Here is a 25,447-nt window from a genome sequence, read left to right as displayed (position 1 = left end):
AGACATATGCCCAGAACATCCACAAGGGTGCCCAAGGGATGATGATGATGTGATTAATTTTTGAGTGATTCTTGTTCTGTGTTTTATTGCAGCTTATGAGCCTTTCAGCTTTTGTCGTCAATGGTTTGTTTTTTTTTATATTATGTGAGAGGATGAGAGTGATGGAGCAATGGATATTGATCAGCAATAAAAAATGGTGACATTTGTGTCATGGACAGTGCTTAGACCTTCATGGTAAAAGCCTATCTGGTAGACAAAGAATTCACACATAAAACATAGAACAATTTCATAGCCTTTGTTTCATTGGATGGTTTAAATGCAGGGGTCACATTTCGGTGTGGTGTGTTCACAATGACACAATAATCACTCACTGTCACATTCAGTTAGTCAGTACTTGTTTTTTTTTGATGATCTTCAATAATCAACACAGTGCTTTTAACAAAAACAATTTATTTAAATAAGTAAGTACTTCAGGTGCAACGAAAACTATAAAAGTGCAAAGCCAAACCTTGAAAACAACTATATACAATTACCATTGTATGATCCATAGAAGTTTAGGACATTACTTTAAAAGATGACTAAATAAAAATCTCAAGACATTTATTTTAAAAAGTTTAAATAAACTGTAAAGTACTTTCACCTTTTTAAAAGGTATACACCATCAATACTACTACAACTTCTCTAGCAGACAAGCCATTAAATTCTCATGGCTCTGCTGGGCAGCTCTCAGCAGGGCAATAGTGTCTTGATGACGCTGATGATGAGCTGCATCTGCATCACGCAAGTATGCTAATACATCAATGTCCCTGCTTCTCTTGCGTGTCCTTGGGGTAGCTGAGGTTGGTGATGGTGATTCTGGAATTTCAGCTGAAAGTGTTGTAGTGCTGGAGGTGTCATTGCCTGCTGGACAGGAGAGGATGCAGGATGGCGTTTCCTCCAGCAATCCACTGCACTGGCCAAGCACCTCCGGCCTGCGTACCACCAGCCCCTGTGATATCCCCACCACTGGAAAAACCACGTCATGATGGCCTCCAAGGTTCGTCCATTTCTCTGTAAAACATGAACCGAGTGGGTCCTCTCCCGGTGGAGTTATTATTGTCCTTGGCCTTTTTATAGGCCTCCACTAAAGTGTTCCATTTTCTGCACACCTTGTTGGGGCAGAAGGTCTGTTCAAAGTGGCAGGCCAGCTTTGCAGCCATGTCTAGCCACAGCTGTCTGTTATTCTTTTTGCCCATATTTAAGCGGGCACGGAGGTCCTTCAGGGACTTTGGTGGACCTTCACCTGTAACATGTTCCCTCATCATTTCAATTATGTAGAGGGTCTGGTCCTTCGTGAAGCCCTCATTCTTGGGCTTCTGGGCCACCTGATTGCTGCCTAAAGCACATAAAAAAACAACATGTCAGCATGATTACAGGAATATCATTATTGCAATTTACTGTTTTGATGTTTTAGGTGTAAAGCTGCTAATTATCTAACCTTTGTTTCCCGCTTCCAGTAGCCTTACAACCACTGTGAGGTCCTTGTCCAAATAATACGTGGACTTGTTAGATGCATTTTGGTACAAAGCACCACGGAAGCGTATGGTCCTCTGAGGATCCTCAAAAAGATCCATGTTTCCATCTAGAAACACTGTTAAACACAGAAGTAAAGGATAAAAGGTTAAAGCCAGGCATACCCTAACGCATCTACACTTTTTATCGGAATCTTTCAGCTCGAGTCACAGATCCCGCGATTCGACTAGTCATTTGTTTGCAACACGGACCCAACAATGGGACATTCTAAAACGCTTAATGTGAAAAAGCTTACTGTGGTTTAATGTACCAAAATAGCGACCAATAATCACCAAATTTCTCAGACACGTATTTGGTCATAAAGACTTTCACCTGACAAAAAATCAAAACCCAAATGTTAGGAATATGTACCTTTATACTTTATATTTTCCCCTCCATTGACGCCCATTATAAGGAAAAGGCTTAACGTGACTTAATGTGTCAAAACAGCGACCAATATTCACCATATTTCTCATCTGGTCATAAAGACTTTCACCTGACAAAAAATCAAAACCGAAATGCTAAGAATATGGACTATCTTACGTTAAGGTAAGCATAACATCATAGGCCTGCATGAAAATTGAACACTTTTGCATTTGGCTGAAGAGAACAGCTTTTTATCAAGTAGCCTATTTATTGAGCCTAGGGCTAGGAAACACACTTTCACTGACTGGGGCATGATCACACTTTTCTTCAAATATCATAAACTTAATTCATGGCAAATAAATTATTTCTTATATATTTGTTTTGTTTTTACATTCATCTTTATTTTAATGTATATTGTAAATATGTCAGATTTATGTTAAGTTTGTAATTTGACATCAAAGTACAGACATTGCAAAATGCAGTTTGGAACACTTACAGAAACATTATAAAAGTACATAGTATGCAATTGTGGCAGTTTTGATCCCAGATATCTGATCACCAAAGTCTTGGCTACATGAAAATTAATAAATGGTGTACGTAGTTGCAACATTCAGTTGGATAAATAAATAAGAAAAAGCAAACTCGGGTCACTATTTCTGGTCTCCTTCCATTGAATATTTAGGAGCTCTCATGTGTAAGCATGAGCCATTCACATCTGGCCACACCCCCCCCCCCTTTTACGGCGCTGACGGGGATGTATCTGGATCGCGTTTCACCTCTGCGTTGTTCATCAAATTGCCATGCGAATGCGATTTCAATACGCGGAAGTGCGGCTGTTTAGAATGTGCATAGCGATCTTCACACGAAGGCGGTACTACACGCCCTCCATGCAGGTAAAACAAAGAAAGGTGACATGGTTTACTTTTATTTTTGCCAATTTAACCTAATTTTAAAAACTTTAAATACCTCCGACAATGGACGTTTTGAAAAGAAGACAGATTACAGATTTAGCCAGTGAGGGGTTAATCATATCATAATTTACTTACTAATTCTAATAATATGTCTAACATAATGTAGACATCAGATTTGGGAACTGATATTAGCCCGGTAGGACGGGGTGATCTCACCCCACCCAGTTTGGAGAAATTGGGAACTGACGGTACGCCAGCAGGTCAGGACGACCTGGCACGAGACACGAGGAAAACAGGAACCCACCATAGAACGGATACTTATTTTTGCTTATGCTTAACAAAAGAAGGAAACACGTACTTACTGATCAATTAGGAACATGTACTCACTGGCTAAATAGAGCGAATGTCAAGATGTGTTGTCGTCACGCGAAGGGAAAATTACAGAGAAGGGGGGGGCGACACCCCAGAAGGCCTATAAAGGGACAGCCCTGATATTTATGGATTGAGCTGCTTCCTGTACATGCTGAATGTATGTCGGATGGTTGCTCCCGGATTGCAATCTGTCAGAGAATAAACTGGTGACTTGCAACTACTCCTCGACTGTGCAGTGAATCTCTTCTCATCAACGGACCCGGCGGAGCTCAGACTCCAACAATTTGGGGGCTCGTCCGGGATGAGCAGGAGATTCTCCAGGATTCAGATAAAGTGACGCCGCTTACTAGGACACCGAAAACTGCGGGCCCGAGTGAGAGAGGTGAGCAGAGCCAGTTAGGTCGAAATCTGCATATTGGAAATTTCAAATTAAGCAGTTTGAAGTGTCCAGTGGCCCGTCTGTAAATTAGCACAAAGAGGAGGCTGCGGGTACCAGGTGTATATGGGGTTTGTGTACTGTGTCGTGTGATGTGTATGCATTGTGCTTTGGGAGAGTATGCAGCAAGAGAGTGTGTGAGAAAGTAGGATTTTAAGGAACGGAGGGTTTGGAACCCTGCCGTAAAATAGGATATTAAGGAACGGAGGGTTTGGAACCCTGCCGTAAAATAGGATAATAAGGAACGGAGGGTTTGGAACCCTGCCGTAAAATAGGATATTAAGGAATGGAGGGTTTGGAACCCTGCCGTAAAATAGGATAATAAGGAACGGAGGGTTTGGAACCCTGCCGTAGAGTAGGACCTTAAGGAGCGGAGGGTCCGGGACACCCGCGTTGTCCTTGGTGTGGCAACCCCACTACTTGCTGACGAGCGGTAGAGAAGCTGGGTGTGATACCCGGGGAATTCAGGACCCCCAAACCCAAGATTGGCAAGAGGGAATAAGGTCCCCCTCTCTAAAACAGGTAGGAGACCCGAGAGGAATACTCCTCAAAGTACCGGGTTGGAGTCCCTGGGTTAAAATACCAAAAGTACCGGGTTGGAGTCCCTGGGTTAAAATCCCAAAAGTACCGGGTTGGAGTCCCTGGGTTAAAATCCGAAAAGTACCGGGTTGGAGTCCCTGGGGTAAAATCCCCACAAGTACCAGGTTGGAATCCCGAGACTAGGAGTCTCATAGCAATTGCTGCTGATTTGTGTGTGAGCAATGCTGTGGGCTGTTCCTGTCTTGGGTGCTTATCACTCGCTCCCAGCTGGTTTGGCTGGGATTGAGCTTGTGAGGTGCACCCTATTCAGGGGGAGACACGACAGTAAGCTACGTGTGAATGCAGGCTCAGTGTGTGTGAAATTGTTGTTTCATGTATTGGTGGTGTTTAATAGTAGGACATTCCACTACAATAAAAAGGTGCACTAAGTGTGGTTGGGTGAACCCACACCCAGAGGCAAAAGCGCTCCTAGGTGAAAATACTAAAAGAAAAATAATAAAAATAATAATAAAAATAAATAAAAATAATAGATAGGAAAGATAATAAATAAATAATAAATAGATAAATCTAAAAAATAATATACCATAATAAATAACTACTAAGAATACTAATAAAATAATACTAACATAGCCGGTCCAATTAAAATGGACCACAAGTTTGATCGAGAGTTACATGACGGAGGATGGGCACCTCCTAAAAATAAAGTGTGGAAGCTCCTAGTAAGGCAGATTCAGGTGGTGAAGGAAGCAGGGACAAAGGTAAGGAGAAGGAGGTGACAGATGCATGGCAGCGTATGTCTGGGGGCTCGGATGCCGAGGCTGACCCCCCCAGTCAATTGAAAAAAGACAGGCCAGAATTACGGGACTGTACACGGGCATTAGAGCAGTCAGCGTTCTTTGACAGAGTATTGAGGGAACAACCACAGGTGGACCTACTGTTAGAGGAATTTGACGACGAACACTTAAAGGAGCGACTGATACAAGGACTGAGTAATAACTACACAGAGGGGGTGCAGGGCCCGTCAAAAAATAGATACGGCCTGCGCTCCAAAAGGCCGAAGCAGCTCCCCTTATTACAGGGAGCACGGGATGGAAAGGAGAGATACAAACCTTTTTCTATAGGAGATGTGCAGGCGTTAGCAGATAAAATGCCTCCCCCGGCTGAGGGAGGAGGACAGTGGATGAATAAGTTAGACCAATTCACTCAGGGCACGAAGCTTGCCCTGGGAGATTTCCGGGCGGTGGCAGCCCGTTGCATGACTAAACATTCCTTACAGGACATAGAAGACAGAGCAGGGACTATTACATGTGCAGACAGTGCGAGTCTGAGGACGGTGGTGATGGATTTGGGTGACGCCATGCGGGAGATATTCCCCGCCCCGAGCGGAGCAGCGATCCCAAAGTTTACATGGGATCCTAAGCTCCAACCCAGAGAATATTTGGATAAGTGTAAAGAGGATTGGACCCTTTGCACCGGGTGCCATCCAGGGAAGGATGGGGTGCAGCGGGAATGGTTTAGACGGGCAGTGATGGAGGGAGTCCCAGAGGGAGTGAGGGCAGCTATACTGGACGACCCAGATCTCCCAGGAGCGGACTCACAGGTGTGGGACCAGCACGTAGTGCACCATTTGCAGAGGGCAAAGGAGGAAGCAGATAAGGAGGAGAGCGACCTTAGGGCACTGCAGACACAGTAGCTTAAGCTGCAGGTGGGCGAAGCAAGGCGAAAAGCTAATGAAACTAAAAAGAAAGGGCAGGGAAAGCAGATGGTAGCGGGGGTGTACCCAGAGGGACTACCCATATACCCGCCTGGCCTTTGGAATGGGCCACCCACCTACCGAAAGGGAAGGTGGGGCCAACAATGGAGAAGGGGCCGAGGCGGCTTGGGACGGGGCAACAGGGGCCGGGGCTGGGAGAGGGGCACTCCGCAAAGGGGACCGCTGTCAGGTGCCTGTTTTAGGTGTGGGGGGGAAGGACACTGGGCCAGGCATTGCCCAGCACCGGTCTCGGGCAAGGGGCGCAGCAGGAGAGGCTCTCCTGGGAACCGGGTGATGGCCCCAACCCACAGGCGGCTCCCACTGGAGGACAGAATCCGGCGATGGGCGAAGGGGAGTGGGACTGGGACCCCTCCTTCGCTCAGTGACGGTTCCTGCAAGCGGCCCAGGACGCAGGGGAGGCAGACCCCATGCGGTCCCTCATGGTCATGGACAAAGAACTGCCATTTTGGAAGACACGGGAGCCACGTATTCCATTCTTAACGTGGTCCCCGAACAACATCACCTGTCTACCTCAGCAGTGACCGTTGTGGGCTTCTCGGGGGGGGAACAGAGACTACCAGTGACTAAGCCGGTGAAGGTCGAGGTGGGAAAACAGACCTTTCTCCACCCGTCTTCTTCCGTTCCAGTGAACTTCCTGGGACGGGCTATGCTGGTGAGGCTGGGGGCCTCCATCCTGTGTCGTGCAGACGGACTGGGGGTTACCTTGCTGGAAGGCACTTGTCTGCGGTGTGACACCCGGACTACGGGCTCGGGACAGTGGCTGGTGCAGTCAGGCCCTGGCAGACATCTATTGGGGCCTACTGGAGCCCAGCCTGACTGGCATCCTGGCGGCCTACTCAGCGTGGCGGCCCTGGATCTCGCTCCTAGAGCCCTATGTGCCCCCACCTGACCCTCCTCATGTGACCCTTTTCTATGATAGGGAAAATATTGAGTGGTATGAGGAACTGTTTACTGAGCAACTGGAAGGCCGCCAATGGCAAGTTGCCTCTGAGAATATATACGTGGGTCCCGAAGGAGTAGCCTCAGCCACAGTGCTTTCCCCCGAACAAGGGCACTGGTTCATGATGGGGCAGGAGGCTGTCCCACATGTCTCTCTAGCCCTCCATCCTAAGCACCAGGCCAAAGATTTGGGCCCGATGGTTAAACGGGCCGGAGAGACCAAGGACTGGGTACAGACCCAGATCCCACAGATCTCCTATTCACCCTCCTGCAGTACTTATTGCATACAGGTCGCAGCACAGGACACAGCCCTCTTGCAGCATGAGCAGATAGCTAGAGATTCTGGGCGTGAAAAGATGGACCACCCTAAAGCGGCGGCCCTCTTGGCATCTTTACCAGACTCCTTGTGGTCCACCAGCCCCACAGATGTGGGCCTAATATCTTGTGCACCAGTGCAGTTTCAACTTCAGCCAGGGGAAGGCCCCCTCTGGCTCAGACAGTATCCCCATAAGCAGGCAGCAGAGGACGGGATAGCCAAGACAATAGACGGCCTTTTACAGGCTGGGGTGTTGGAGCCTTCCATGTCTCCGAGGAACACTCCCATTCTCCCGGTGGAAAAGGCCGGGACAGGGAAGTATCGGATGGCCCATGACCTGCGTGCCATAAACAACCTCCTGCTGACCCCCACTGTTCCAGTTCCAAACCCATATGTTGCCCTGACTAATTTGACCCCACAACAGTGGTGACACTGTATATGGGTTCCGGTTGAGTGAACGCTGGCGCGTTTGGCTGCCGCTGCTCACTGGTATTAATTTACTAACCTAACCTAACTTAATTTTACTAATCAAAATAATTGTTGATTATTGTACTGATCAAAGTTTGATCATAGCCCATGCGATAAGTGTGAAGTTTTTCGGTTGCATAATCGACACTGGATTACACCTGGATTACACCTGTTGATTAGCCACTTTGGCTAGCCTACCTGCTGCTGTTGCATCTACCTCATTCAAGGATGTGGATTATCAAGCTTTTGTTGTGGACTTTTCTGCTCTTTGCTTTATCAGCTGCACATCCACGACTGACATACACCGCAGAGGAAATCCATCTGTATCGCTCTCAATATGAGCTGCCTGCTGCGTCACATTTTCATCGGGAGATTCTTCGTCGCCGGCCCAGGTATATTCACCGTGGATCCAGAAAGAACTTCTGCATGAACCACAACGGCTCTATTCCATCTCTTTGGTCGGTGGGTCCACGAAAATCTGTACGTGCAGAGAGATCTGCCGACCGCAGCCTATTAGCAGCGGTGTCTAGGCCGTCTGGGATCATTCATGATTGTTTAAAATTTTCCGTTTTTAATGTCCGTTCACTCAACAACAAAGCCGTCTTCCCATCCGAGTACTGTACTGATCAGAATTTGGACATTGTTTGCCTTACTGAAACTTGGCAGCAGCCTAATGATTTTTTCCACTTAAATCAAGCGCTGCCCCGTGGGTTTGTTTACATCGCGAAACCTCGCGCTTCTGGGAAAGGTGGTGGCCTCGCGCTGATGTATCGCGAGACCCTCAAGGTTGTTCCAGTGACTGTGAGAGAGACATCTTCTTGTGAAATATTGGCGGTCCAGTTAAAGGGTCCCACACCTACCCTCATTGTGACTGTTTATCGCCCTCCCAAGCCTTCTTCTGTTTTTATAACTGAATTTTCATCTATTTTAGCAGATCTTTGCACTATGACTCCTAATGTAATTTTAACTGGAGATTTTAATTTTCATATTGACAATCCTACAGATTCATTGCAATGTAAAGAATTTATTTCCACTTTGGACAGTTTTAATATTGCACAGTTTGTCGATTTTCCGACCCATAACAAAGGTCACACGCTGGATTTAATTTGTTGTTCTGGCCTTATACCTTTTGATCTTAATGCATTTGATCTTCCTATATCAGACCATAAGTTTTTAGTTTTTAAGATTTCCATTCCTATATCTAGTTTAGTTAAACAACGCACCATATCCTTCCGTAATGTTAAAAAACTCAATGTATCTGATTTGAATAGCGAACTTTCTGTGGCATTATCTACCTTCAATTTACAATCTTTTTCTCCTGTTGACCTGGTTGATCAATATAACTCCATTTTATTTTCTGTATTGGATAACTTGGCACCTCTTCGAACACGCATTGTTACTTTTACAAAATCCTCCCCTTGGTTCACTCCTGGTCTCCGTTTATTGAAACAAGAATGCCGCCGTTTGGAACGTCTCTCTAACAAAACTAGGCTTGTTATTCATCAACAAATGTACTCTGATCATGTTGCCACCTATAAAAATGCTTTAAACTCTGCTAAATCTGAATATTACTCACATTTAGTTAACCATGATTTTAATATCAGAGCACTTTTCTCTACTGTCCAAGGACTTACTAAATTATCAGAAACCGTCTTCCACTTTACTACTATATCCCAATGTCAAGATTATTTGGATTTTTTGCATGACAAAGTCGATACAATCCATAAACATTTGACTACATCTTCTATGACACACATTGATTGTAGTTGGATTAATAATTTACATATATTGCCGCTTGCTACACTTTCTGATTTTATTTTACCATCGGTTCAACAAATCAGTAATATCGTCGTTTCGGCACACCCATCTACTTGCTCTCTTGATCCTCTCCCCACATTTCTTGTTAAATCATGTCTCTCCACACTCTCTCCGGTTCTCACTACCATAGTTCATTCTTCGTTGTCAACCGGAATTGTTCCATTATCACTTAAAACTGCTTCAGTTACACCTCTAATTAAGAAACCTGGTTTAGATCCCAAAGATTTTAATAATTATCGACCTATTTCTAATTTACCATTTACTGCCAAAATTCTTGAACGTATTGTTACTGCACAACTTCAGGATCATCTTCAAAATAACAATCTGTTTGAGCCTTTCCAATCTGGTTTTCGCTCTAAACACAGTACTGAAACAGCTTTAGTTAAAATCACCAATGATCTCCTTCGTGCAGCTGATTCTGGTCTTTTTTCCATTCTCATTCTCCTTGACCTCAGTGCCGCCTTTGATACCATCTCGCACCCAGTCTTACTCGAGCGTTTGGCCGGCATTGGGGTCACTGGTACTGCCCTAAAATGGTTTACTTCATACCTCAGCGACAGGAAACAATTTGTACAAATGAAGAATATCAAGTCATCCTCATCTCCATTATATCATGGAGTTCCTCAAGGCTCAGTGTTAGGTCCTCTTTTGTTTATTATTTATATCCTTCCCCTTGGTAATATTTTTCGGCATTTTGGAATTTGCTTTCACTGTTACGCTGATGACATTCAAATGTACATTTCCACAAAACCTAGTATTCCATCATGCCCAACTGCACTTATTGATTGTTTACAGGCCATTACATCTTGGATGACAAATAACAAACTCAAATTAAATGGCAATAAAAGTGAAGTTCTTCTTATTGGTTCCAATTCTACACTTTCCAAATCCCCACCTATCAGTATAAGCATTGAAGATTGTCTGGTCCCCGTTTCCTCTCAGGTCAAAAGTTTAGGTGTAATACTGGACTCTACTCTTTCTTTTTCCTCACATATTAACAATACAGTTCGCATAGCTTTTTTTCATTTACGCAATATTTCTAGACTCCGCCCATCACTCACTCAGCATTCAACCCAAGTTCTTGTGCATGCCCTTGTTACCTCACGTCTCGATTATTGTAATGCCCTTCTTTTCGGTTTACCCCAAAAGCTTCTCCAACGACTTCAAAATGTCCATAACTGTGCTGCAAGAATTATTACTCGCACAAAATCAACTGAACATATTACACCGATTCTCATTTCCCTTCACTGGCTCCCAATAACCCAAAGAATTCAATACAAACTTCTTCTTCTCACTTTCAAGTCACTTCGTAATCTTGCTCCCACATATCTGTCTGATTTGCTTCACCCATATACTCCTTTTCGTGTTCTCCGTTCTTCTTCTTCTGGTCTTTTGTCTATTCCTTCAGTTAAAATGGTTAAAATGGGAGCCAGGGCCTTTAGTTACACTGCCCCTAAACTCTGGAACACACTACCCATTCATATTCGTCAGTTGGATTCTGTTAACATTTTTAAATCACAACTTAAAACTTACCTCTTCAAATCTGCTTATTCATTGTAATTTTATTTATTATTATTTTTTTTTTTTCCTAATTTTTATGTATTGGTGATTTTATTCCATGTGTTTCTGCTGTAAGGTGTCCTTGGGTGTCTTGAAAGGCGCCATCAAATAAAATGTATTATTATTATTATTATTAAATGTTTCACCTGCATTGACTTGGCAAATGCTTTTATCTGTCTCCCTTTAGCAGAGCACTGCAGAGACGTATTCTCTTTCACCTACAAGGGCAGTCAGCTGAGGTACACTTGCCTGCCTCAAGGGTTTGCCCTTTCTCCAGGTATTTTTAATCAGGCCCTAAAGCAGGCTTTCCAGGGATGTCCTCTCCCAGACGGTGTTACCCTCGTCCAATACGTGAATGATCTCCTGATTGCTGCCCCAACATCGGAGGTGGCCCTACAGGCTACTCAGTCAGTATTGCTCCGACAGTCGGAAAAAGGGTTCAAGGTCAGTAAAGATAAATTGCAGGTTGCGCGGACAGTGGTGTCCTTTTTTAGGACGAATGTTGTCCAGCGCAGGCACAGGTCTCTCCCCAGCTCATCGTTCAGCTATCCTGCATCACCGAAAACCCACTACAGTATATGTTGTCCTTTTTAGGTCTCACAGGGTACAGTCGCACTTACATTCCAGATTACACGGGGCTCACACAGCCCCTGAGGGCTCTGGTCCGAGAGCACGGCCTACGTCGCCTCAGTGCATCCCTTAATTGGGACCAGGCCTCAGAGGAGGCTTTTATAACTTTAAAGCAAAGACTAGCCCAGGCGGCAGACCTAGTCCTCCCAGATTACTTGCTCCCGCTCCATTTGGATGTTTCTGAAACGGGTGACGTGGTGAACGCCATCCTGTTTCAGAAAAAAGGGGGAGAAAGGAGAGTGCTGATGTACGTCAGTGTAAAACTTGACACTACAGAAAAAAGACATCCCGCATGCACAAGACACGCAGCGGGAGTGGCTAAAATTATTCAGAAAACACCACACATAGTAATGGGACATGCGCTGCATATTTTGACTTCGCACAGCGTGGTGGCCTATGTAAACTCACAAACGTTTACCATGACATCACTCAGGCAGCAGAGACTTAGCAAAATACTAGAAGCACCTAATTTGAATTTTTCCCATGAAGGAATTAACATGGTCGACCGGATGAGCGGGGGAGAACCACATGTGTGTGAGTACCGGGTTCAGAAAGAAGAAAAGGTGAGGATAGATTTGGAAGTAGAAAAATAGAGGGGACGGAGGACTGGTTCACAGATGGGTGTTGTTTTAGAACAGACATAGTAGGGTTGCAGGCAGGATACGCAGTCATGGCCAGACAAGGTCAAGACTACGTGACCTTGAAGGCAGAAAGGCTGGAAGGAACCCAGTCAGCTCAAAGGGCAGAAGTGATAGCCGTGATTGAGGCGTTAAAATTAGCAGAGGGAAAGGAAGTCACTATACACTCAGACTCAGCATACGCTGTAGGTGCAGTGCATGTGGAACTTAGCCAATGGCTGAAAGCAGGATTTTTGACCGCGGGAAATAAGGCAATAAAACACGAAACAGAGATGAGAGAGCTGGCGGAGGCCCTAATGCTTCCTAAAAAAGTAGCAGTAGTGAAATGCAAGGGCCATGAGGGGTCAGGAACAAGGGTAGCACAGGGAAATCAGGTAGCAGACGAAGAAGCAAAAAGAGCAGCGGGATACCATGTGACCAAACAGATGGTCACGGTGGAGGAGGAAGTTAGGCTGAGTGATAGACTAACCCTGGAAAAAGTCCAGCGAGAACAGGACAAAGCCTCTCCAGAGGAGAATGCAAGGAGGGGGGGCTGTGGCAGAATAAGGAAGGAAAACCAGCCTTTCCCCCTGGGATTTGCCAGATAATTTTAACAGAGGCTCACAGGGTTGGTCATGGAGGGGTGAGACAGATGTTAGAGAATTCGACTGCTTGGTGGCACCCGTTTATGAAAGAAATGGTGCAGGGACACGTTCAGGAGTGTGTGACCTGTACCTTTCATAATTCAAGACCCACAGTTAAGCCGGAGAAAGGCCAATTTCCAACATGCACCAGGACAGGGGAAGAAATTATTATAGATTACACCGATATGATTATTCCAGTGGAAGGGTTTAGGTATGTGCTGATGTGTGTGGATGCATTCTCAGGCTGGCCAGAAGCATGGCCCACAAGAAAGGAGGATGGGGCATCCATGATAAAGTGCTTGATCAATCAGTATATACCGCGACACGGGTTTCCCAACAGGATTCGGTCAAACAATGGGTCCCACTTTAAGAACGAGGACCTCCGGACGGTGGAGAAAGCGTTGGGATTGAGACATGCGTTCGGAACTGTGTATCACCCGCAGTCCCAGGGAAAAGTGGAGCGAATGAACCAAACAATAAAACAAAAATTGGCAAAATCTGTGCACAGACTAAAATGAATTGGGTTGATGCTTTACCGCTGGCACTGATGTCAGTAAGGTGTTCCATAAACAGGGGGACAGGGTTCACCCCCTTTGAGCGTCAGACAGGCAGGCAGTTTCCAGGACCCCAGAGAGGGCTATCCTGGACCCCTGATGAAAAGGGGGAGCGAAATCCGAGGTCATATTATGATGGTTGGCAAGTTCTCGTTGCAGATTTCTCCAAACAGATCCAGGAAACGAGACCTGGGAATCAGCCACCCGAACCACACACGGCAGAGTGGGTCCTCCTGAAAGTCATCAAACGGAAGTGGTCAGAACCCAGGTGGACCGGCCCCTTCCGAGTTACTGAGAGGACGTCACACGCAGTTCGTCTAAAAGGCAAAGGTGACACGAGGTTCCATTGGAGCCAGTATGCAGCTGCAGAGGAGCCAGGCAGGACAACTGCAGAGATACAGAAGGACCTCGGAGAAGACACACAGAGAGTCAGTTCGGCTGAACCAGATGCGACTCAGGTCTCAACAGAAGGGCAGAATAATCCCTTGACCTGAGCAGATCAACAGGGTAGTCTACCCCTGACTGATTGAAGAAGTCAACACATCCGTCGCAGATCATCAGGACCAGGATGCAGAGATTCAAGATAAAAAGGCGACTTGTGGGGGGAACCAATGTATTGTGTGTAATGCTTAAATTGTTGATGATTATATTGCTTTCCATTTTCCAGACAGGAGAAGCCGCTCAGTTCGAGTGCGTGGGATCAGGGGGAGAGGCCCCTCTGAAGCTTCAGTACATGAGAGGCACCCCCACCACTTTCGTGTTCGACTTATGTGACGTGATAAATTGCCAGGAACAGAACGCATCATACCGGAGTTATGCGGTGTGGCTTTGCTGGGATTATTACTCCGACGTGGGACCCTTACTTTTGATCCCACGGTAGATTTCCCAACATACATAGACGCCATAGGAATACCAAGAGGAGTGCCAGATGAGTTTAAATTGGCCGACCAGGTAGTCGCGGGATTTGAGAACCTTCCCATTATTGCAGCCTTGTTCCCCATCACCCCCAATAAAAATGTGGATCGGATTAACTATGTTCATTACAATGTTTTGCGTCTCTCAAATTTAACTAGAGACGCAGTGGCGGGCCTTGCGGAACAGTTAGGTCCAACCTCTCTTATGGCCGTGCAGAACAGGATGGCACTAGACATGTTACTAGCCGAAAAAAGTGGGGTGTGCGCGATGTTCGGGGAAGTTTGTTGTACTTATATCCCTAAAAACACCGCACCAGACGGCTCCGTGACCAGGGCACTCGAGGGTCTCCGGATCCTCTCCACAACGATGCATGACCACTCCGGGATTTCTAACATCTGGGATGACTGGCTGACCTCCGTGTTTGGTAGATGGAAAGGTTTGATGGCTTCGATGTTAATATCCATTGCTACTTCTACTGGTATTATAGTTACTTGTGGATGTTGCTGTATTCCTTGTGTACGCGCACTGTCAGTTCGCCTCATCACCACGGTGATAGAGAAGCGTGATAACATCTATGTGCAGATGATGCCTCTTCTCCCTCCCAGAAAGGAAGGGGAGGAAGGTCCTCTTGGGATTGAGCTTTCCCGCCTGTGAGGTGATCTCCTTGCGGAGATCAAAAGGGAGAAGCAAATTTTTACTAATCATTGCCTATAATCAAGGTGATCTCCTAGCGGAGATCAAAAGGGGGAATTGAGGGGTTAATCATATCATAATTTACTTACTAATTCTAATAATATGTCTAACATAATGTAGACATCAGATTTGGGAACTGATATTAGCCCGGTAGGACGGGGTGATCTCACCCCACCCAGTTTGGAGAAATTGGGAACTGACGGTACACCAGCAGGTCAGGACGACCTGGCACGAGACACGAGGAAAACAGGAACCCACCATAGAACGGATACTTATTTTTGCTTATGCTTAACAAAAGAAGGAAACACGTACTTACTGATCAATTAGGAACATGTACTCACTGGCTAACTAGAGCGAATGTCAAGATGTGTTGTCGTCACGCGAAGGGAAAATTACCGAGAAGGGGGGGGCGACACCCCAGAAGGCCTATAAAGGGACAGCCCCGATATTTATGGATTGAGCTGCTTCCTGTACATGCTGAATGTATGTCGGATGGTTGCTCCCGGATTGCAATCTGTCAGAGAATAAACTGGTGACTTGCAACTACTCCTCGACTGTGCAGTGAATCTCTTCTCATCAATGGACCCGGCGGAGCTCAGACTCCAACACCAGCGTTTTTTCCATGATTCTACACGGACATTTCAGCGAGATATAAACTGAAATAGACGAGAACCCAGGGGGTTAAGCAAACAAAAATATATATATTTAGACTTATCTAGACTACATCATATTAAGCCATGTGTAATTTCGCGGTGATATTGAAGTGTTTAATAATCACAGTTCATTTAATGTAGGCTATTTGCTTTCACATTTGGGCTCACCTTTCTTGGGAAAAAAAATTGTAAGCAGTTGCTTTCCCTCATTTCTTTTTTTGTTTCTTTCCTGCCTCTCTTTTCTTTTTTTGAAAACCGGATTTACCTTTCTTTGGCATCATCTTCCAGCACGGATTCAGCTGTTTCAGCAGAATAACCGCTAAATTAAATGCGCCTCAGGCACTGTAAGCTAGGACACAATTCAATCCGTCAACCGATTTATTTTCCCACAAAAATTACATTTACATTAGTTAGCAACATTTATTGTGATCTTTGAATAATATTAATGTTTAAAAGAAAATAAAATTCCAGATTCTTTAGGGGCCCTGGTAAAACTCAGTCCCCTTTTTCCCCCCACTACGACGCCCCTGATTGGAACTGTAGAAAATAACACTACAGAAGTTCAAAAAATGATCAAAACGGTCACCACCAAAGCCTCTAATGTAAAAGAGATGTAACCGAGTGGTAAAAACTATGGAAGTTGGTTTCTCTCCTTGCATGGTCAAACTTATTTTACCTTGTCTGCTGCTTTCTGTGAATTCTGAAATCAACAGACAGTGACTACCTGTAATTCCCTGGAGTCGTCAGTAGGTGGTGTTGTATGGATTTCGCCTGGGGAATACGCATGCCCTGCCGCCCTCAGAGGGTTTTTTTAGTGACGCGTAGTGAGCAGTGTGAGGGGAGTTGCGCACTCCCAGTAACCGTGGACATATTTAAGACCATCCAACGGTAAATATGGTTTTTCCTGCTGATATTCCTGTTAAATATCCCTTCTGGATGTGTGTATGTGTATATATGTTCTGTTGTGTTATTTCGAAGAGATGTTGTATTTGCAAAGTTATATCGGGTACAGGGTACGATGGTATGGCGTCGCACCATATGGTGTAGGCCTGTTGAATTGTGCCTTTATAAAATATCTTCCACTGTTACTTCTTGCAAATATTTCATGTGTTTTCATGGGATTAATACTTTATCTGATTTATCTACACAGTTTACAGCGATCTGTGGGGGGATTTCAGCTCTCATTAAGTAAATGTGAGGGGTGAAATAGAAGCTCATTATTATGTAAGTGTTGTTTTCTTCTATTTTGCACAAGTGATAGGTAAGTGGGTAATGTTAGAATGTACTTATGGTGTTTTGTCTCTTTTGTACAGTATTCCCGCTGCCGTATTGTACCGCGTGTATTTGCGGAACAAAGTATTATGTTGGAAACATTATTATTGAATAAACTATAAAGTAAGTGAACCCGCTAAATGTGTTCCTGGTGGTAAATCAAAATCCCCCGCCACACATTTTTGGTACCAGGAGTGGGGTTTAGTTTATTCAGACGGATTCGGTGTGGCAATACGGCAGTGGTGAATATTCTATAAAGCGGTGGACATCCAGTTCGCGGAGGATTGCGGTTGTGAACGAGGAGGTCGACGTGGGACTGGTCGGGTTCCCGGTGTGTCAGGCGTGGCGGCGGCTCAAAACTGGTCCGAATCCCTGCTGTCAGCGTGCAACGTAGCTCCCAGGATTTCACGGATGCATCCAGGAACTGTGTATCAGTACAACTTGTGTCTGAGGTACTGAAAAGGACTGGAAAGCGTGGACGAGTTTTGCACAAAGGACATTTATTTTGGACTGAGTTGTTAATCTTCAGTTATTTCCATTTTGACACAATTGTGCAAGAAATGTTCGACTCTGACGAACTGCCTGCAGGGGGGGTAGACGTGTTTGTTGATGCGGCTGTGGGTAATGATGTCATAGAGCAAATGAGGGGTCAAATTCAAGAGTTAAGAGATTGGCAGGATGATACCGTGGCCAATAGGGAGGTTGATGGCGGTAATTCAACTCGATCTTACATTTATGTTCCTCGTGAATGTTAGATTCAACCCTTTTGTGGGGAGTATAACAAGGATGGGAGGTCTGTAGAAGAGTTTATTGAGGAGGTGGAAAGGGTTCTACGGGCCAGAGACCAGACACGGGAAGAACAGTTGGACTTTATAATTTCACTTTTGAGGGGGCCTGCACTGGAAGAGGTGCGTTTATGTGTGGGAAACCAGTCCAGACGGGCCAGTGATATATTTACTTTCTTGCAGGAAGCCTTTGGGGAACACCGTAGTGGGACCCAATTGTTGCAGATGTTTTACAACCGCAAACAATTGGAGGGGGAGGACCTTCGAAATTACTCTCATGCTCTCTCTCGCCTGTTAAGCTCTGTCACAAAACAGTCACCAAGTGGTCTGGCTAATAAACAGGGGATTTTACGTGATCAGTTCGTGGAGGGTGTGCGAGATACTGCTTTACGGCGGGAGCTGCGTAAAATAATCCGAGAAAAGCCCCACTTGACCCTGCTTGAGATTCGTAATGAAGCCATTCTTTGGTCCATGGAAGAGGGTAGGCCAACTAGAGTTGCAAATAGCCGACCTGTCCATTCAGAAGTACTTAGTGGAACTAAGGCTAATGCTGCGGGGTGTGAAACCCAAACGTCCACTGTGTTAAATGACATTTAACAGGTGATTACCCGGCAGGACAAGCGAATAAATGAACAAGGGCAAACTATTTTAGAGCTCACTAAAGCGGTCCAGGAGTTGACTGCACAACGATCAGTGTCAGTTCCGCAGAAGTTTTCGCCCTTGTCAAAGTCTCCTCTCAGGTTTACAGAGGAGGGAGAACCTATCTGTTTCAGGTGCGGTGGGGTTGGGCATATTGCTAGGCGCTGTACTAGGAGATGGGTTGGGAGACCCAAGAGTGGTGCGAGGACTGCTGAAGGGCAAGAACAACAAGGTCCTTCCATGGCGTTTAGTCAGGCAACACAAGGGGTAGTGTCAGGTTCACCACCTGTGGGAACCAGTCGAGACAGGTTTCTTGAACGGGCAGTTGGAACGTGCCCAATGGTGGATTTGAAAATCAGGGGTGTGCTAGTGTCATGTCTGCTCGACACGGGTAGTCAGGTCAGTACGATTACAGAGAGGTTCTTCCGAGAGTACCTTTCTGGGAATGAGAGCGATGTGTTGTCTACTTTAGGTTGGCTGAAGATCACAGCAGCCAACGGCTTAGACATTCCCTATTTGGGTTACATGGAGCTGGATGTGGAGGTTATGGGGATGACTTTGCCTGAGTGTGGTTTCTTGATCGTTAAAGAGACTCCTAGTTCATCGTCTATGGCTGTGCTGATTGGAATGAACATTATTAGTAAGTGCCGACAAATCGTTAGTGCTGAATTGGACACCACACTAGGTGGGAGGCTGGACTCCAACTGGAGAGTAGCCTTCCAGCAAGCCCAATCGGTTGAGTTTGTTGAGCGAAGTTCATTTGCTCGTGTCGCGGGTAGGACCCCTGCTCATGTGCCTGCTTGGTCGGCGGCTACTGTCCTGATCAAGGGAATAGAGTCTGATAAAAAGGGTGGCTCTGCTTGGTTGGTAGAACCAGTAAACACCCCCTTACCAGGAGGTTTGGTGGTGGTGCCTACCTTGGTTACTTCAGAGTTCCCTGTTTGTCCAGTGAGGGTACTTAACCTGTCTCAGGAGGACCTTTGGCTTCAGCCCAGAGCCCATCTGGGTATGTTGTCACTGGTAGATTGTAGCAATGCAGATTCGTCCTGCGAAGTGAAGTTTCAGCGAATCTCCGCAGACACAGAACGGGTCACTGTGGGTGTGGATCAGGGTTCTGAACCCCCCATCCGATCAGCTCTGGATCACATTAACATAGGAGGCACGCCTGAACAGCAGATTCGGTTGAAGGCAGTGCTTGAGAAATATTTAGGTGTGTTTGCTTTGGACGATGATGACCTGGGTTATACAGATAAGGTTCAACACGAGATCAATTTGACTGATGACGTACCGGTGAATCAGCCTTACCGTCGCGTTCCACCGAATCAGTATCAAGAGGTCCGGGAGCACATCACAAAGTTGCTGAAGAAGGGTGTTATTCAAGAGAGTGTGAGTGCTTACGCCTCGCCAGTGGTACTGGTGCGCAAGGTAGATGGGTCACTACGGTTGTGTGTAGATTATAGGAGGCTCAACGCTAAGACGAGGCGTGATGCATTTCCGCTACCTAGAATTGACGAGAGCTTTGATGCCCTCAGGGGAGCCAAGTTTTTCTCAACTGTGGACTTGGCCTCTGGTTATCACCAGATTGCTGTGAGTGACAGAGATCGAGCCAAGACGGCGTTCACAACACCCTTTGGTTTATTTGAGTACCACAGGATGCCATTTGGGGTCTGCAATGGACCGTCGACTTTTCAGTGACTTATGCAGGCTGTCATGAGCGATCTGATTTTTCAGGTGTTGATAGTGTACTTGGATGACATTTTGTTGTTTTCACAAACGTTTGAAGAACACCTGGAAAGATTAGAGATGGTGCTGAAGCGTTTGGGAGAGACTGGCTTAAAGGTAAAGTTGGGGAAGTGTTGTTTCCTCCAAGAATCTGTGCGTTTCCTCGATCATCAAGTGTCAGTGCAGGGGATTTCTCCTGATCCGGACAAGGTTGCTGCAGTTAGCAATTGGAAGACCCCTGAAACTGTCAATGAGCTGAGGTCATTTTTAGGGTTTTGCAGCTATTATAGGAAGTTTGTCGAGGGATTTTCAAGGATAGCTGGACCCTTACATGATCTGGTGAATGTTTGTTTGCATGAAGGCAGGTGTGCAAAAAGTGGTCGTCGCTTTAGTTCTCTGTGGTCTGATGAATGTGTTCATGCATTCAATCACTTAAAGGAGAAACTGACAACAGCACCTGTACTTGGTTTTGCGGACTTCAGTTGTCCTTTCATCCTCGAAACTGATGCAAGCCAGAATGGTTTAGGTGCCATACTGTATCAGAAACAAGGGGAAGAAAAGAGGGTTATTGCGTACGCGAGCAGAAGGTTGCGCAATACAGAGAGAAATGATCGTAACTACAGTAGCATGAAGCTAGAGCTACTGGCCCTTAAATGGGCGGTAGTCGAAAAGTTTTGTGGCTATTTACTAGGATCTTGGTTTGAGGTGATCACGGATAATAATCCACTCTGCTACTTGCAAACCGCCAAGCTTGGAGCGATCGAGCAGAGGTGGGTAGCGCAGCTTTCTGTCTTTAACTTTGAGGTGAAATACAGACCTGGCAAGAATAACGCTGCAGCTGATGCTCTGTCTAGGCAAGAGTTTGCAGGGGAGCCTGAGACTGATTCTGACGCTGACTGGGATGAGTGTGTAGCTATTTGTAGTGTGATTAGTCGGGGTACAGCCTTGGGACCTGCACTCGCATTGAAGGGTGTTGAGTGCACCAGGTTGAGGCAAATCCGCGTGCGGGAGGCTGGAGAAAAAGCTGTCACTAGTCTCCAAGGTAACACTCATACACTTCCCGGGTACACTAGAGAACAGCTGGTTGAATTTCAAAAAAACGACCCTGTACTGGAAGAATTTAGAAAGTTTTGGGACAAGGAACAGAGGCCAGTACACCCAGAAAGAAAGTCTTTATCTAAGTCAGCGAAGTGTCTTCTAAAGCAGTGGAGTTTTATTAGAGAACGCAATGGGTTGTTGTATCGTGTAGTAGATTATTCTTCTGAGGAGAGCTGTTGGCAACTGTTGTTGCCAGTGTGTTTGAAAGAACGAGTGCTGCGGAGCGTGCATGATGACATGGGGCACCAGGGCATCGAGCGGACAGTGGGCTTGTTGAAACAGAGATGTTTTTGGTCTGGTATGCATGACGACGTGGAGGAATGGGTAAAGAAGTGTCAACGGTGTATCCTCACCAAGATGCCGCAGCCCAAAGTTCGTGCCGGTAAGGGCATTTTTGGCCTCCAGGCCCCTTGAAGTGGTTGCGGTGGACTTCACGGTCCTAGAGCCTGCTTCTGATGGGCGTGAAAATGTTCTGGTTGTTACAGACGTTTTCACGAAGTTTACGCAGGCATTTCCTACCAAAGATCAAAAGGCCGATACCACTGCGAAGATCTTGTTAAAGGAGTGGTTTATGAAGTATGGCGTTCCGGAGAGATTGCATTCCGATCAAGGTCGAAATTTTGAGAGTGAAGTAATAGCTGAGCTGTGCAGACTCTATGGGGTGAAAAAGACCCGTATGACTCCTTATAGACCACAAGGAAATGCCCAGTGTGAACGATACAACCGTACTCTTCACAATCTGTTACGTACATTACCCCCAGAACGAAAGCGGCGTTGGCCTGAGTATTTGCCAGAGCTAGTCCACGCGTACAATGTGACTCCACATGCTACTACCGGTTTTTCCCCTTATTATCTTCTTTTTGGGGTACAGCCGCATCTGCCCATTGATGCACTGTTGGGTGGTGAGGAAATCTCGGGAGGGAAACAAGACTGGCTAGCTGTTCACCAGGAGAGGCTGAGGTACGCCCATGAGAAAGCTAGAGAGTACTCAGAGGGAAAAGCTTTAGAGAGAGTGTCCCGGTTGAATGAAAAAGTATTTTGTCCCTGGGTCGGTGTGGGCGAGTTGGTGTATTTGCGCCAGCGGCTTCCAGGCAGGAACAAGGTTCAAGATGCCTGGAGCCCTGTTGTGTACCGAGTAGTAGAAATAATAGGCACGACTTACACGGTGGACTTACACCTTTAGAGGGAGGGCCCTCGAAAAGGGTTCACCGGTCAGAGTTGCGTCCAGGTGCTGTGCCCACTCCTAGGCCTAGGAGTAGGGACAAGTCTAAGCCAGACACACACAGGGTCACCATGGCTGGCAATGACACTTCAGAGCCAGATTTTGTGGTAATAGAGGAGGTGGTGCAACCCTCTGTAAGAGGGGCCACCAACACTCAAGTTGACTTGGAAGCACCTGGTACTTTGGAGTTGGAAGGCGACAGCTCTGAAGGTAATCCGGTACCTGGGTTATCTGTCATTACAAATTATGCAGAATCTGATGGTGAGGCCCTGGATGCAGAGGTTGCAGATGAGACTGACCGCTCTAAGGAGGTCAGTACTGGCGAAATGCGTGACAGAGTTTGGAGAGAGGTACCAGTTCCAGTCTTACGCAGGAGTAAGCGAGCTACTGCGGGTGTTCACACGAATCCTTTCCATGCACCCAGGTCGGCTTGTCGTGCAGTAAGCGTAAGCACAGATATGGTGTCTCAGGTGCTGACCAGTATGGGTACTGCATTGTTTGAGAAGGCGTTATGGGGTGCCATGAACGCTGAATTTGTAAATGAGTGAGTCATCGTGGACGCTGACTTATTGCAGGGGAGAATGTAACCGAGTGGTAAAAACTATGGAAGTTGGTTTCTCTCCTTGCATGGTCAAACTTATTTTACCTTGTCTGCTGCTTTCTGTGAATTCTGAAATCAACAGACAGTGACTACCTGTAATTCACTGGAGTCGTCAGTAGGTGGTGTTGTATGGATTTCGCCCTGGGGAATACGCATGCCCTGCCGCCCTCAGAGGGTTTTTTTAGTGACGCGTAGTGAGCAGTGTGAGGGGAGTTGCGCACTCCCAGTAACCGTGGACATATTTAAGACCATCCAACGGTAAATATGGTTTTTCCTGCTGATATTCCTGTTAAATATCCCTTCTGGATGTGTGTATGTGTATATATGTTCTGTTGTGTTATTTCGATGAGATGTTGTATTTGCAAAGTTATATCGGGTACAGGGTACGATGGTATGGCGTCGCACCATATGGTGTAGGCCTGTTGAATTGTGCCTTTATAAAATATCTTCCACTGTTACTTCTTGCAAATATTTCATGTGTTTTCATGGGATTAATACTTTATCTGATTTATCTACACAGTTTACAGCGATATGAGGGGGGATTTCAGCTCTCATTAAGTAAATGTGAGGGGTGAAATAGAAGCTCATTATTATGTAAGTGTTGTTTTCTTCTATTTTGCACAAGTGATAGGTAAGTGGGTAATGTTAGAATGTACTTATGGTGTTTTGTCTCTTTTGTACAGTATTCCCGCTGCCGTATTGTACCGCGTGTATTTGCGGAACAAAGTATTATGTTGGAAACATTATTATTGAATAAACTATAAAGTAAGTGAACCCGCTAAATGTGTTCCTGGTGGTAAATCAAAATCCCCCACCACAGAGAGATGGACTGAAAATCTCAAAATAAATAACAAGAACATTGTTTTTAAACTTGACACTGGTACTGAATGTAATGTAATCTCTGAAAAACTCTTCTGATCACTTGGAATCAGCACAAAACTGAAAAGCTCAGCTTGTAAACTGCTTACTTATTCTGGCCACAAGATGTCGCCACTGGGTAAGGCATCACTCACATGTGAACATGATATTTAATATCGAGTTCCAGATCATTGATAAAGATGCACCTGCGATACTTGGGCGTGAAACATGTGAAGAAATATGCCTAGTAAGAAGAATACAGAAAATTGAAGCTGCACATAACATAATAAAAGACTTTGATGATTTATTCACTGGTCTTGGCTGCTTACCAGGATGTCATCGCATCCAGACAGATCCTGAATTCCTGCCTGTGATTCATCCTCCCAGAAAGGTTCCCATGGCATTAAAAGACAAGATTATAGAAAAGCTACACAGAATGGAACAGATAGGTGTGATCGCCAGACAATCAACACCAACTGACTAGATAAATAGCATGGTCACAATTGTGAAACCAAACAAGATAAGGATATGCATTGATCCACAAGATCAATAGAAGCCATTCGATGTGAGCACTACCCACTTCATACAGTAGAAGAGGTGGTATCCAGCATGCCCAATGCAAAATTGTTCTCTGTGCTAGATGCAAACTAAGGATTCTGGCAAATCAAGCTAGATGACGAGAGTTCCAGACTCTGCACATTCAACACGCCCATTGGGAGATATCGTTTTCTTCATCTACCCTTTGGAGTATCATTTGCCTCAGAAGTGTTTCAGTGTGCAATCGCACAAATGATTGAAGGCCTGGATGGTGTTGTAAATGTAATTGACGATATACTGGTCTGGGGAGAGACAGTAGAAGAGCACGATCACAGACTACTGCAACTGCTACAAAGATCAAGAGAATGGAATCTCAAGCTCAATAAAAAATAAATGCAAAATCAGAACATCTGAAATCAGATACATCGGACATGTACTGACTGCAGAAGGTCTCAAGCCTGATCTAGAGAAAGTCAGAGCTGTAACACAAATGACAGGTGAATATTTCACAAGGTTTGGAAGACAAGTGAAAGTACCAGCAAGGTATAAAGACTGAACATATCTGTGTGATGTTCATATACACACAATGCTTGCAATCTGTAGAATTCTGTAAATGAGATACTGTTAAAACTGTTTCATTCCATTACAGAACTGTTCAGTCTTTATGTGCATACTGATGTGCATGATTTGTTTTGAGAGTTTTATACGTATATGCATACATACAGATTCTCTGTCTGGTGAGAGTTTTATATATATATATATATATATATATATATATATATATATATATACTCAGCAAAAAAAGAAACGTCCCTTTTTCAGGACTGTGTATTTCAACAATAATGTTGTAGAAATCCAAATAACTTTACAGATCTTCATTGTAAAGGGTTTAAACAATGTTTTCCATGCATGTTCAATTAACCATAATCAATTAATGAACATGCACCTGTGGAATG

General features: G+C 45.3%; 2 long non-coding RNA genes across 2 annotated transcripts; both read left to right on the top strand.

Moving 5' to 3' along the window:
* Positions 1–3,350: 3,350 nt before the first annotated feature.
* Positions 3,351–15,650, top strand: LOC140579082 (uncharacterized). The gene is made up of 2 exons (XR_011983299.1): positions 3,351–11,495; positions 13,670–15,650. It is a non-coding gene; the product is annotated as an uncharacterized lncRNA (long non-coding RNA).
* Positions 15,651–23,632: 7,982 nt separating this feature from the next.
* Positions 23,633–23,870, top strand: LOC140578917 (uncharacterized). The gene is made up of 2 exons (XR_011983186.1): positions 23,633–23,690; positions 23,780–23,870. It is a non-coding gene; the product is annotated as an uncharacterized lncRNA (long non-coding RNA).
* The last annotated feature ends 1,577 nt before the right edge of the window (positions 23,871–25,447 follow it).

The sequence above is a fragment of the Paramormyrops kingsleyae genome, chromosome 17 (genome assembly GCF_048594095.1).
Source record: "Paramormyrops kingsleyae isolate MSU_618 chromosome 17, PKINGS_0.4, whole genome shotgun sequence".
NCBI classification, from domain to species: Eukaryota; Metazoa; Chordata; class Actinopteri; order Osteoglossiformes; family Mormyridae; genus Paramormyrops; species Paramormyrops kingsleyae.
This window is presented reverse-complemented; position numbering and strand designations above follow the sequence as displayed.